This window comes from Oryza sativa, chromosome 4 (genome assembly GCF_034140825.1).
Source record: "Oryza sativa Japonica Group chromosome 4, ASM3414082v1".
Taxonomy (NCBI): Eukaryota; Viridiplantae; Streptophyta; class Magnoliopsida; order Poales; family Poaceae; genus Oryza; species Oryza sativa.
Window position 1 is genome coordinate 3528098 of NC_089038.1, and position 13227 is coordinate 3541324.

The 13227-nt window shown below is 43.7% G+C and overlaps 1 non-coding gene across 1 annotated transcript; it reads right to left on the minus strand.

Annotated features, from left to right (window-relative positions):
- Positions 1 to 135: 135 nt before the first annotated feature.
- LOC112938863 (small nucleolar RNA R71) lies at positions 136 to 242 on the minus strand. The gene has a single exon (XR_003242183.1). It is a non-coding gene; the product is annotated as a small nucleolar RNA R71 (small nucleolar RNA).
- Positions 243 to 13227: the final 12985 nt, after the last annotated feature.

Genomic DNA, 13227 nt, shown 5'->3' on the forward strand with positions numbered 1-13227 from the left:
AGGCTCAGGCTATTCCCATTTTCCCTTCTTAGGAAAGCGAAGCAGTGGTTCTATGCCAACCGTGCTACAATCAACACCTGGGATACATGCTCAACGGCATTTCTATCTAAATTCTTCTCGATGGGCAGGACCAACACCCTTCGCGGAAAAATTTCAAGCTTCTAGCCGACGAGGGACGAGTCAATTCCTGCAGCATGGGAGAGACTGCAGGAGTAAGTGGTCGCCTGTCCTCATCATGGGATGGACGATGGCTGATCCTGCAGAGCTTCTACAATGGGCTCAAACCTGCATCCTGCGACCATTTGGACGCTGCTGATGGAGGGGCCTTCTTCTCCAAGACGGTCAGGGGAACCGTCAAGCTAATTAAGAAGATGGTCTCCAACATGGGCTGGGGTGCAGAACGACTCCAGACCCGCCAGCGAGGCATGCACACCGTCAAGGAGACGGAAATGCTCGCTGCAAAATTGGATCTCCTTATGAAACGGTTCGACGATCAAGAGAAGAAACCTTAGGTCACGTCAAGGCTATGGACTCGTATATGACATGTGAGGTCTGTGGCAGAACGGGTCACTCGGGGAATGACTACATTGAGACCCGTGAGGAGGAAATGTTCATGGGGAACAACAACAGGTTTCGTCCACAAGGAGGCCATGGGTGGAGCCAGCCCCGCCCATACTTCCAAGGAGGCAACAATAATAACGGTAATTTCAATAATCAACCTTAAAGGATCTTGTTTTCGCGCAAGCCAAAACCACTGATGCTCTTAGCAAAAAGCTGGCCACCTATGACAAGATCTTAGAGAACATATATGTTAAGCTAGAAGGCTTCCGCATTCCAAAACCAGCTAAGCTTCAACAAGATGATAGAGATACAGCTGGCACAGTTAGCTGCTCTAGTCGCTACAAATGAGTCTAGGAGGATTCTAGGACAACCCGAACCTTCCTTAGAGTATGTTAAGGCGATCACCATGAGCCGGGGAAAGTCTACTCGGGATCCGCCATATCCTAACCCTGCAGGAACACAGAGCAGTAACAAGGAGGCATCACCTGCTAGTCCGGCTGATACCGACAAAGCAGCTCAACCAAGTAAAATAGTGCCGCAAGAGTACTGCGACACATCGGCTGCTTCCGTTTCCCCAAAGATACAAGAAACCGTTAGTGGACGAGCAGTTCGCTCGTTTTGTTGAAGTAATTCAGAAGATCCACATACACGTGCCGCTGCTAGACACAATGCAAGTACCCACTTATGCACGATTCTGAACAAAAGAGATCGCTGCCAACAACGGAAGTGGTCATGCTGACAAAGGAGTGTAGCAATGCTATACTCTACCGGCTTCCGGAGAAGAAGAAAGATCCAGGGGTGTCCCACGATTACATGCTCAATCGGGACACAACTATTCGACCAGGCCCTCTGCGACCTTGGAGCAAGCGTCAGTGTAATGCCCAAAGAGGTCTTTGACAAGTTCAACTTCACGGTGTTGGCACCAACACCAATGTGTCTCCAACTGGCCGACTCGTCGGACCGCTACCTAGCAGGGATTGCGGAGGACGTGCCGGTCAAGATTTGAGACTTCTTCATCCCGGTCAATTTCGTGGTGCTAGATATGGACTCGGATAAGGAAACACCGCTCATTCTTGGGCATCCGCCTCTGAGCACCGCCGAAGCCAACATAGACATGGGAGTAGGCAGCAAACGTTTCCACATCAACGAGAAAGAGAATTTTGAGTTTCGGCTAAGGATGAAACAATGCTCCACGGTGAGGATCAAGTACGGGCCGAATCCATAGAATATTAAAGAGGTCTAAGTGAAGCCGCCCAAGATGGATAACCTCATGCATTCATGAAGAACTTCCTAGAGAAGGAAGTGTCAATGAACAGGCCCTGTCCAAAGAAGACACCGGTGAAAACTAGTGCACTGGCAAAGCAGCCTGATGAAGCATGTATGCCCCCGTTGTTAATTTGGTAATTAATGACAAGCACTAATTGTGGACTAACCGTTCTATTGAGTTACATATTTTACGTTAGGATCACATAATGTGTGCATATGGATGATTATCGCGGACTAAAATTGATGGCGCAAACCAAAAGGAAAAGAAGACGGTAAACTAGTGTTTTAATTGTAAATTGATCGAGGAGTTGTGCGATCAAAATTTGCTAGTTTATTTTTAGCTTCGCTATACTATTATGGGGTGTAATGACCTAGACAAAGAGATGATCGAAATGCCACATTAGGTCATTTGCATTTAGACTTGTGCTCAATTTATATACATTTGAGATTGTCTGACTAGGGCCGGTCTGACCGAGGCATAGATGCCGGTCTGACCGATGGGTAGCGGCCGGACTAACCGTCGGGTTAACCACGGTCTGACCGCCCCCCTGGAGGTTGGCGGTGGTGCTTTGGGGAGGGGATCCAGAGCCGCAGCCGGTCAGACCGGTAGCACACTGAGTTGGGAGATTTCGCCCCCGACGGCTAGTTTTGGTTGGTGGGAGTATAAATACTCACCCACCAGCAACAAGGGGTCTCTCTTGGCACTTGCTTCACTTGCATACACCCCTTGCATCTCTCCCACACTCAATTAAGCTTTGTGTTCATGCATGTCACACCCAGAGTTTTCCCTTCCCTTAGATTTCAAATCACTAATAATTGACTTCAAGAATTTGCTTTGGTTAACCAGGATAAAACCCTAGTTAACGATACATTTAATAATCGGAATTGTCAGGGAGAATTTTTTTCGAATTCTCTTTGCTCTGTAAACCGCTAACAGGACTTAAAGAGTAAATATCAGATCACCGGAGGCAATGTTGCTAAGTTAAAAAGTGTCAAGCTAATCTCCTTCCTTTACCTTTGGTCGTGAATTGTGCCCAATTCACTCCCCTCTCAGTCCGCACTTTCCTTTTGCATGACGAACCGTATTCGTGTCAGTTCGTGGGATCGTTTCTTTTCCTTTCCTAAAACAGCATCGCATTGTTTTTCCTTTTCGGGAAAGACCTAGTCTCCCCTAGTTTCCATTTCCCTCCCCCTCTCCCCAACCAGCCATGCCCCCTCCCCTACTCGCATGCGCGCCCCTCCTCCCCTCTTATCCGGCTCCCTCCCCTCCTCCTAGTCCTACTTCCTCTACGACTCCACCATTCCTAATCCAACCCTCTCCTATATGTGTGTCCTCCCCTTGTTTTTTTTTGTTTTTCCCGAGTCCTAGTCGCAAGCCGCCACCGCCGCTTGCTGTGCCGCCGCCGCCGGCCGGTGCCGCCGCCGCCGTCGCCACCGTTGCGTCGCCGGTACTCCGTTCCCCCTCCCCTTTAGATGTATTTGGTCCTGCACTCATCAATTCATCTATCTAATTCCTTCCGTTCAATCTTTTCCAGCGTCGTCGTCGTCGATCCCGAGCTCGCCGCCAGAACCGCCGCCGCCGTCACCGTCCTTTCTCCGCTCATCGTTGTTCTCCGGTGAGGTTCTCCGTCCTTTTAGGGTTAAGATTTTTCTGTTCCTAGCGTTTGTGTCATGTGTCGTTGCCCTATCCCTAGAGCTGAGCCGTCCCGCTGTTGGCGGTTATTAAATGCCAATTTTATACCGCCAACATCTGCATAAAGTCCAGATAATAAAACATCCAACATAGTGATAGGTGTTAAATCTCACATATTTCACAAGTGTTAGGAGGAAAATCAGACTAAAGTGTGGGAGAAATATGTATCCATACAAGGATGGTTTGTGAACTTCATCAAAATACCAAAGAATCAGTCCAACACTCCCAGAAATGGATAGAGGAGGACCAGGGGAAGAGATGGGTCGAAGGCCAGGCCAGGTGGGCCCAGCCCAGGTTCGGCCGAACCCGAGCCAGGGGTCTCAGCCGTTCAAGCTGGGGTTTGGCATGGACGTCCCAGATTACTCCCTGATGGCGATTGCGGGGCAATTCAGACAATTCACATAAGGATAACCGTCATACGTACCTCTATATAAGGAGCTTCACTCCTTCACTCACACACACTACCAAGCTTGAGCTGAATTGTAAGAGGCTCTATTGTACTATATTGTATACTAGAATAGGAAGAGAGTAGAGTAGAAGAAGTCGGAAGAATTCCGGAGTTGTCGGTAATCTTCTCTCATTTATTTTATTCTGTTTATTACTCTGATTTCAATAGAGTTATCTTCCTGAGTAATTTAGATTTATCTTGTGAGATTTATCTCTTGGTTAGTTCCTAAATAGCATAGGGGATTATTGTTCACTATAATCAACTAAAATATAGTGATTGCTTTAGTGAGTTATAAGCACTAAAGTAGATCTTAATTGCTTAGACGTGGTGTTTAGGTAATTGTTATCCAATAATTGATGTGTATCCCGCAGTACGTTTGAGGTAGATGTAGAGGTGGTGACAGCCCTCGAGATCACTTAAGTTCTCCCTGTCCGGGTACGTAGTAGAGCAACATCTGGGAACAGTGGGTTGCCAGTGCCTGAAGTATTGTGTTAGGATTAAACTTAAGCTTACCCTAGACACACTGATTCTCACTAGTAAATCCTCTCTATACTAGCCTATCTTTGCTTGGTGTCCTTGGATGAACCGGAGAAAAGGTCTGATCACATACGTTCCCTTGGATTCGATACCCATAGAATAGTCCATAGGGGAAGTGCTACATCGGCATATCCATGCGCTTGCGGATTTCTATCTGTGACCGTAAGAATTACCAACAAGCATTTCTGGCGCTGTTGCCAGGTAACGGTTGCTGATCATTTCCGAACCCAGTTCATCCTCGTATCTCTTTTCATTTTCTATTCTACCTTTACCCCTGCTACCCAGAGAAGTATTCCTGTCAAACTCTTCTCGACTATGGAGCAACCTCTCTTCGAGCTGTCTGTTCCTAGGGGCGAATTCTATGAGCCACTTCCTTCATTGGAGCCAATTTATACATCTGGCTATGAAATTCGCCCCGAACTAATCAGTATGGTTAGGGAAAACTCTTTCTGGCCTTGATCTAGAAAATCCCTACCATCACATATAGGACTTTGAGCAAGTCTGCTCATGCCTTCAGATTCGTAGCATGAAGGAAGAAACTGTATGGTGGAAATTTGTCACGCCCGGAATTTCTATCCAAAATTCCAAACGCTTACATGTGTGTGAACCCTCGTCCAGGAATCAGCCGAGGCACACAATAACAAATTGATAATAGAGTACAATTATTACTCTAATTAATAAGCAAATAAAATGTCATTACAGAGGTAGATAGTTCCTCTCAATCAATAAAGATCTAAGCAGCGGAAAATAAGATAAACGGCGCAGACGGCTCCACTCCACAGGCAGCTTGACCAAGGCTACACCTAATCCTCCACACCATCAGCATCATTGAAGAACTCTTCCTCTGATGAATGATTGCAAGGTGAGTATATGACATACTCAGCAAGCCACGCAGCAAATATGCAAGTGCACAGGATAACAAAGGATGGCATAATAGGGTTTCATTTGCAAAAGCAGCATTTAGCAAACATTTCAGAATTTAATAAAACAGTTAAGTATTAAACAATATTAATCCAACGCTACACAACATACCCTGTTGCATAGGCCCAGCCATTCAGATCAACCATCCCGGCTGCATAGTTCTATCTCCAAACCAGGAATATACCATTCCAAACCAGGAGCTAATAAAATTATTACCAGTTATAGCATCATTTACTATGGTGAGAGGTGTGAGACTAATCACGAAAGACATTGTTAGACCCGCCCATTACCGCGGGCACGGCTATTCGAATAGTTTTACTCTGATCAGAGGTGTACCACTGTACCCACAAGACACAACCCCACATCATGTTACCATGTGCCTCAATACCACCACGGTACCTCGGAAAGGAGTTGTGACAATACCCCTTGCATAACACAATCCACTGCAGCGCACCTTCCTGGATCATAATCACCGCCTTAAAAACATGGCATGGACTCCCCAGCGACCCCCGTGGGCTTATCTCCGCCACTTCTCAGTCTGGTGCCCCGCAATGAACCATGCTATACAAAAGATAAAGCCGTTGCCCATGCTGGCTTGTGGTTGGCACGGTTAATGTTTCACAACCGAAACTCGTGAACCGGTCCTTAATTGTCATGAGCACGACCATCAAAACCATGTGCTCACAACCCACCATTACCAGGTTTTAGTTGGCACATTAATTAATTAACCAATCACGATTGACCATCGTGAACTATCATTAAGCCATCATAAAGCAATAGTGAGTCATAAGTTATCCCAAAAGTGAGCTAATGTTTCTAAGCAGGGCTAAGCAATTAAATCTAATATCTAGTTGAACCAACATATAGAGCTCAACTAGTCAAGTTATAATAACCCAAGGTATCAAGGAATAAGGTAATCAAGAACAAAAGGGCTATAACAAACAATAGGTTAATTCCACCCAATGACATTCGAAAATAAATGCAATATTTGAATAGAAACAATAGCTTTAAATGGGATCAACATGCTCAAAGGGTTGTTTGGGATCTGTGTGACTTGCCTTGCTGGCCTTGGAACTCTTCAAACTCTTCTCCGGCGAAAATGGACTCTCCGGAAACGACGGAATCTAAGCAGAAAGAAGCAAAATCACCAAAACAGCACATAAACAAGCTTGAACAGTACATGTGGATATTTTTAACATGTACATCTCAATTTTAGAAAAATTTAGAGACTTGAACCAAGTAAATCGGAGCTAAGATAAATTAGTTATGAATTTTTGAAGATTAAATCGGATTAAAACACTTAAATTGATTTTAATTGAATTATGACGCAATAATGAATTATTTTTGAAAAGGAAAAGGAGGATTATTGCGTCAGCGGGCTAGGGTTTCGGTGGACCGGGCGCACGGGCGACGGCTCACGCGAACGGACGGCCGAGATCGACTTGATCCAAAACGGACGGCCGAGATCGAACGGTCCACGACCGGCTCACAGCAAACGGCCCCGATGACGTCGGCGATGACGTCACCACCGGCGGCGGCGGCTCGGGCTTGCATGCTCGCCGGCGAATGACGGCACGGCGGCGCGAACGGAAGGCACCAACGGGTAGAGCGCGACGCGGTGAACTCACCGGTGACCAAAAGAGCGGCGGAAGATCAACGGACAGCGACGGCGACGAGGAGGAAGCGGCGGCAAACTTCGGGTCGTCGGCGGCGACGGTGCTCCGGCGGTCTTCGGCGGCGGCGAAGGAGCGGACGAGGACGGCGACGTGACGGCGACCACGACGGCGGTCTACCCGAGCGACAGCGACGTCTGGAACGGCGGCGGCGCACGGCTGGAGCGACGGCTACGACGGCGGCGCTAGGTTGCACGGCGCTAGAGCTCTTCCGGCGACGAGAGGCGAAGGCGAAGGTGGCGACGGGTAGAGGAGACACCGGGGAACCTTTTAAAGGGGCTCGGAGGCGACGGCGAAGGCCCACGGCGGCTGGCGATGAGAAGGAAGGTTTAGGGTTCGGAGGAGAGAGACGAATCCGATTCGACCTCGAATCAAACACTTTCCAAGCCGTTTTAGCCGATGTTTCCAAAAGGGAAAAGGTAGAGGAGATCCCGAGGATCATTTCCCCTCTATCAATTCGGCCGGAGAAGGAAAGGAGCGGCCGGATTTGGAAGGGAACGGCGGCAGCGCGGCGCTAGGGTTTTGGGAGGCGGCCGACGCGAGGAAGACGACGACTTGACAGGCGGGCCCCACCTGTCAGCGAGCGAGGGCGCGCGCGCGCGGGCGGCTGCGGACTGGGCCGGCTGGGCCTTGAGAGAGAGAACGGTTTTGTGCCGACTTTCGGCCCAAAGCCAAAAGAGACTTTTTCAAACCTTTTTCAATTTAAATTATTCATGAAATGCAATTCCATTTATTAAAAATAGTTCCTTAGCTCAAATAAATCTCAGAAAAATCTAGGAATTATAGAATTAAGCAAAGTATTTAATGAAATTTTATCTGGCCCCATTTTATGTTGGAATTTATTAATTAAAATTAGATCTTCTCTTCAAGACTTTTAAAATTATTTCTAAAAATTCCAATTAAACAACAATTTATATATTTTGAATTTTCAGGGTGTGACAAAATTGTTTACGTTCTCCCTTCATGAGAGAGTGAAGCAATGGTACACATCTACCGTTGGATGTGTAAACGGTAGTTGGGAAAAGTTGCGAGACAGATTTTGTCTTGCTTTCTTCCCAGTTACTCGTATTACAACCCTTTGAGTAGAAATTCTCAATTTCCGGCAGATTGAAAACGAATCCATCGGTGTAGCCTGGTCCAGATTCACTAATTTAGTGTAGTCTGGACCAACCTTATCCTTACCCGACTATGTGCTTTTGCAACATTTTCATACGGGTCTAAATAAGGAATCTGCATTCTATCTAGACATAACCGTCGGAGGATCATTCATGCACAAGATGCCATCAGAAGGAAAAGTAATTCTAGACAGCATTCTAGAAAATACTTCCTTCATGACGCAATGCGATGAACCCCAGCTAGAGGCATCCGTGTCCAAGATAGAGGAACCTTCAACAATCGAGTCACAACCTGAACCTTCCACCTCTACCGACTCGATTGATGAAAAAGTTCCCGAGCCATCCGTTGAGACTGAAGAAATTCAGACTCCGGATCGTGCCGCAATCATGTTCAGGGATGGTTTTGATGAAGACTATGGTAACACCCTGAACTACTTCGGTAAAAAGAAACCACTCGTCCCCTTGCCACCTCCCGATCCTATGGAACTTGGGTTCCTAAGAGAAACTGTCCGGGAGTTGAAATCTATAATGAGTGACGAATGGCTAAGGGAGACAGAGCTTTCATCTGAAGTAATTCAGGGGCATAAGCCAAACGACTTCTCCTTCTGGACCCTTTTTCTTCAACTGAGGTTTGATTGAATTAAATCCTGTAAAATTCATAACTAATTCAAATGAAGTCGGAATGAGGCCGTTCAAGTCTCTAAATTCATCTAAAATCATGATCTACATGTTTGTTTACTTTTTATGTACTATTTATTTGGTTTTTCTTAGACTTTTTCCTCGTTTTGCGTGATATCTTGTCTTTTCCGTCGTTACAATGGTTTGTGAGTGCGTCGGAAGTATTCAAGAAGATTAATGGAAGACCTATTGTTGCAAGGCAAGTCACACAGATCCTAAACACAATTCCTTTGAGCATGTTGATCCTATATTTAAATTATCTATTTATTTCAACTGTGCATTTATTTTAGAATGTCACAAGGTGGTGTGAAACTATTCCTTCGTTATGGCCAATTCGCATTGATTACCCTATTCCTTGATACCTTGGGTTATAATTTGACTAGTTGAACTTTACATATTGGTTCAACTAGATATTGGTATAATTGCTTAGCCATGCTTAGAAACACTAGCACACTATTGGGATGATTAATGTTTCACTATTATTTATGGTTATATTGAATGATAGCTCACGATTGTCAATCGTGATTGGTTAATTAATTATTTGCCAACTTAAACTTGACAATGGTGGGTTGTGAGCATATAGTTTTGAAGATCGTGCTCATGACAACTAAGGACCGGTTCGTGAGCTATTGTTGTGAGACATTAACCGTGCCAACCACAAGCCAGCATGGGCAATGGCTTTATTTTTTTGTATACCATGGTTCATTGTTGTGAGACATTAGACGTGGTGTTTAGGTAATTGTTATCCAGTAATTGCTGCATATCCCACAATATGTTTTAGGTAGGTGTAGAGGTGGTGACAGCCCTTGAGATTACTTAAGTCCTCCCTATCCGCGTATGTAGTAGAGCGATATATGGGAACAGCGAGTTGCTAGTACCTGGAGTATTGTGTTAGGATGAAACTTAAGCTTACCCTAGACACTGTTTCTCACTAGTAAATCTTCTCTATCCTATATATATATATATATATATATATATATATATATATATGCTTATACCAAAGGAAGAAGTGCCAGTGGTACGAGAGTATCTGGATGTATTTCCTGAAGAACTAAGTGAATTACCCCCAGATCAGGAAATAGAATTCATCATGGAGTTACTTCCTGGAACGACACCTATATCAAAAAGACCTTATAGGATGCCAATTAATGAATTAGAAGAATTAAAGAAACAAATAGCCAAGTTAGAAAGAAAAGGTTTTATTCGACCAAGTTCTTCACCTTGGGGAGCTCCTGTGCTATTTGTCAAAAAGAAAGATGCAAGCTTAAGAATGTGTGTTGACTACCGAGCTTTAAATGAAGTAACTATTAAGAACAAATATCACTTGCCAAGGATCAACGATCTATTTGATCAATTAAAAGGAGCTAGTGTATTCTCTAAAATAGATCTTCGATCGGGGTATCATCAATTGAAAATCAGACAAGAAGATATATCAAAGACTGCCTTTGTGACAAGGTATGGATTATATGAGTTTACAATTATAGCATTTGGACTAACAAATGCTCCGGCTTATTTTATGAATCTATTGACAGAAAACTAATCTTCTCTCCAACGCTGATGTTACCAAATTTGATTGTTAACAGAATCTCATGAACAATATATTTATGGAGTATTTGGACCAGTTTGTTGTCGTGTTTATTGACGACATTCTTATATACACCAAAAATGAAGAAGAACATAAATAATATCTCCGATTGGTACTGGAGAAGTTAAAGCAACGCCAACTTTATGCCAAATTCTGTAAGTATGAATTTTGGCTAGATCAAGTTGCATTCTTGGGACATAATTACCAAGAATGGAGTTGTCGTAGATCCAGAGAAGATTAAAGCTGTGATGGAGTGGAAGGTATCAACATCGGTACCTGAAATAAGAAGTTTTCTAGGACTTGCTGGATATTATCGGAGATTTATTAAGGACTTCTCCACTATTGCAAAACCTATTACCAAATTACTTAGGAAGGACAAGAAGTTTGAATGTACACTAGAATGTCAGAGTAGTTTTCAAAGATTAAAACATAAGCTTACTACTACACCAGTATTACTCTTGCTAGACATCCAAAAAGATTTTGAGATCTATTGTGATGCTTCTCGACAAGGATTAGGATGTGTCCTTATGCAAGAAAGTAAAATAGTGGCTTATGCATCAAGACAATTAAGACTTCTTGAAGAAAATTATCCAACTCATGACCTAGAGTTAGCTGCAGTAGTACATGCGGTTAAGATCTGGTGACACCACTTGATTGGAAATCATTGTAAGATCTACACTGATCACAAGAGTTTGAAATATATTTTTACCCAGACAGATCTTAATCTTCGGCAAAGAAGATGGTTAGAATTAATTAAAGACTATAATTTGGAAATTCTATACCATCCAAGAAAGGCCAATGTGATGGCTGATGCCTTAAGCTAAAAAGCTTATTGCAATTTACGACAGGAAATACTGTCAAAACAATTACAAGCAGAGTTGCTTAAGTTAAATCTTGACGCTATTAATTATGGAGAATTAAATACTGTCGAAACATGATTTCGGCAATAATAAAACGGGGTAGCGCACGAGACCTAGAAGTGGATGTATGTGGAGACAAAGGATTTAGACAGGTTCAGGCCCTCTCAATGAGAGGTAATACCCTACTCCTGTTTGGGGATTAGAATCCGCCGGGTGTGTATTGATCTGACGATCAGGTTGTCTCATGCCCCCTAGAGGGCCTCCTGCCCACCTTATATAGGGTGGGAGCAGGATTACAAGATAGAAACCTTAACCAATAAGGTACCGATTTCCTAAATCTACTTTACAATCTTATCAAACCAGGATTTTAGGTCGTTCCATAATATACAGGGAAACGTAATACCCAAGTCATGATCTGTTACATATTCCATACATATATGTTATCCCCTATTACTAGTCGGATAACCATGCCGTGTGGGTATGGGGTACCCATAATCTCCACAGTAGCCCCTGAGACCTTCACAGTCGAAAATATAATGTTCTCTCGAACTAGATTACTCTAAAGCCGAGTGCTTCAATCATCTTCGCCATGGTCTCTCGAGTACTTTTACCAAATCTGAAGACTGTGGAGGGCTGAAAAATAAAGTCAGGTGCATCGAATAGATGCACCTAATAGGTGTAGCCCCCAACTATGTGATTAGCTGAACAAACTAAACATATAGTCAAGGAATAAATTATCCAATTAACCGAGTGGTTTTTGATAATTATAGTCAACCAAGTGACTTGATACCAATATATAGCATATGCGGTGTGAATCCCTGAATAATATGATCCAAGTGATATACCGACTGCTTGGCAAAATATGATGCGTACAACCTAAAGTTGACAACATCTTTGAAAGTTCACATAGCAAAACAACTATAAAGAAGCTTGAATGCTGTGAATAAAGAAATTTCGAAAGTATTGGGCATACGCCATGCGCACACTGCTTTAACAGATGTGCTTAAGTCCCTAAAAGACACATGGTTTCACCACACCTGGAAATATATGGCATATATGGTATAACATCCGAGTAAGTAAACTCATAAAGGATTTACCAACCGCCTGAAAAATGACCATAATATATAATCAACCTAAGCCATAATATTGGTCAATAAAAATGCACACTTACGTGGCAAAAAGCAATGATATTGTATCCAATCAATTGCTTGATAAACCCAAACAGCACCTTGACTATATAAAAAAGTCAGCGGGGCAGCTATATAAAGCTTTACTGTTTGACACCTTTTAAGATGCATTGTACCAACTCCTAAAAAGTCGAGTAACTGCGGTATAAAAGGATTTTAAGGTATTGGGCACTTGATCACGCGCACTTTGGCCTAAGCGAAAAGTGCCTAAGTCCCTAAAAGAACGTGACAGGCCACACCTGAAAATATGGGCTGTAGACATATTAGGCCTAGGCCAAAAAATATGCCTTCGACACCCTTTAAAGGATGACGCATGTAACATACTCCCGAGTAATAAATCTTCCGGGTAATATAGACCAAGTGTAGCTCATATGAATAGCTTCTGATCTGAATGATTATCCCTTATGGGATACTCCAAAATAAATATAATAATTGAATCCCGACTGGCGCAAGTATTCGGTTGATAGCCCTTACGGGGAATAATAATTGGTCCAGTCTTTGAGCATAGAAAATAGACTCATGACTATGAATCCATGTGGAATGTATCCGGAACAAGTCCAAATTGGAGATATAATCCTCACGCTTGAGTTGATGAGCCCCTGAGCATATAGCTTGTCCTTCTGTCATAGTCAAAATTGTCTATTGGCAATAGCTGACGCAGTCGGCATGGAGATGAAATGACCAACATGAAGACGAAATTGCT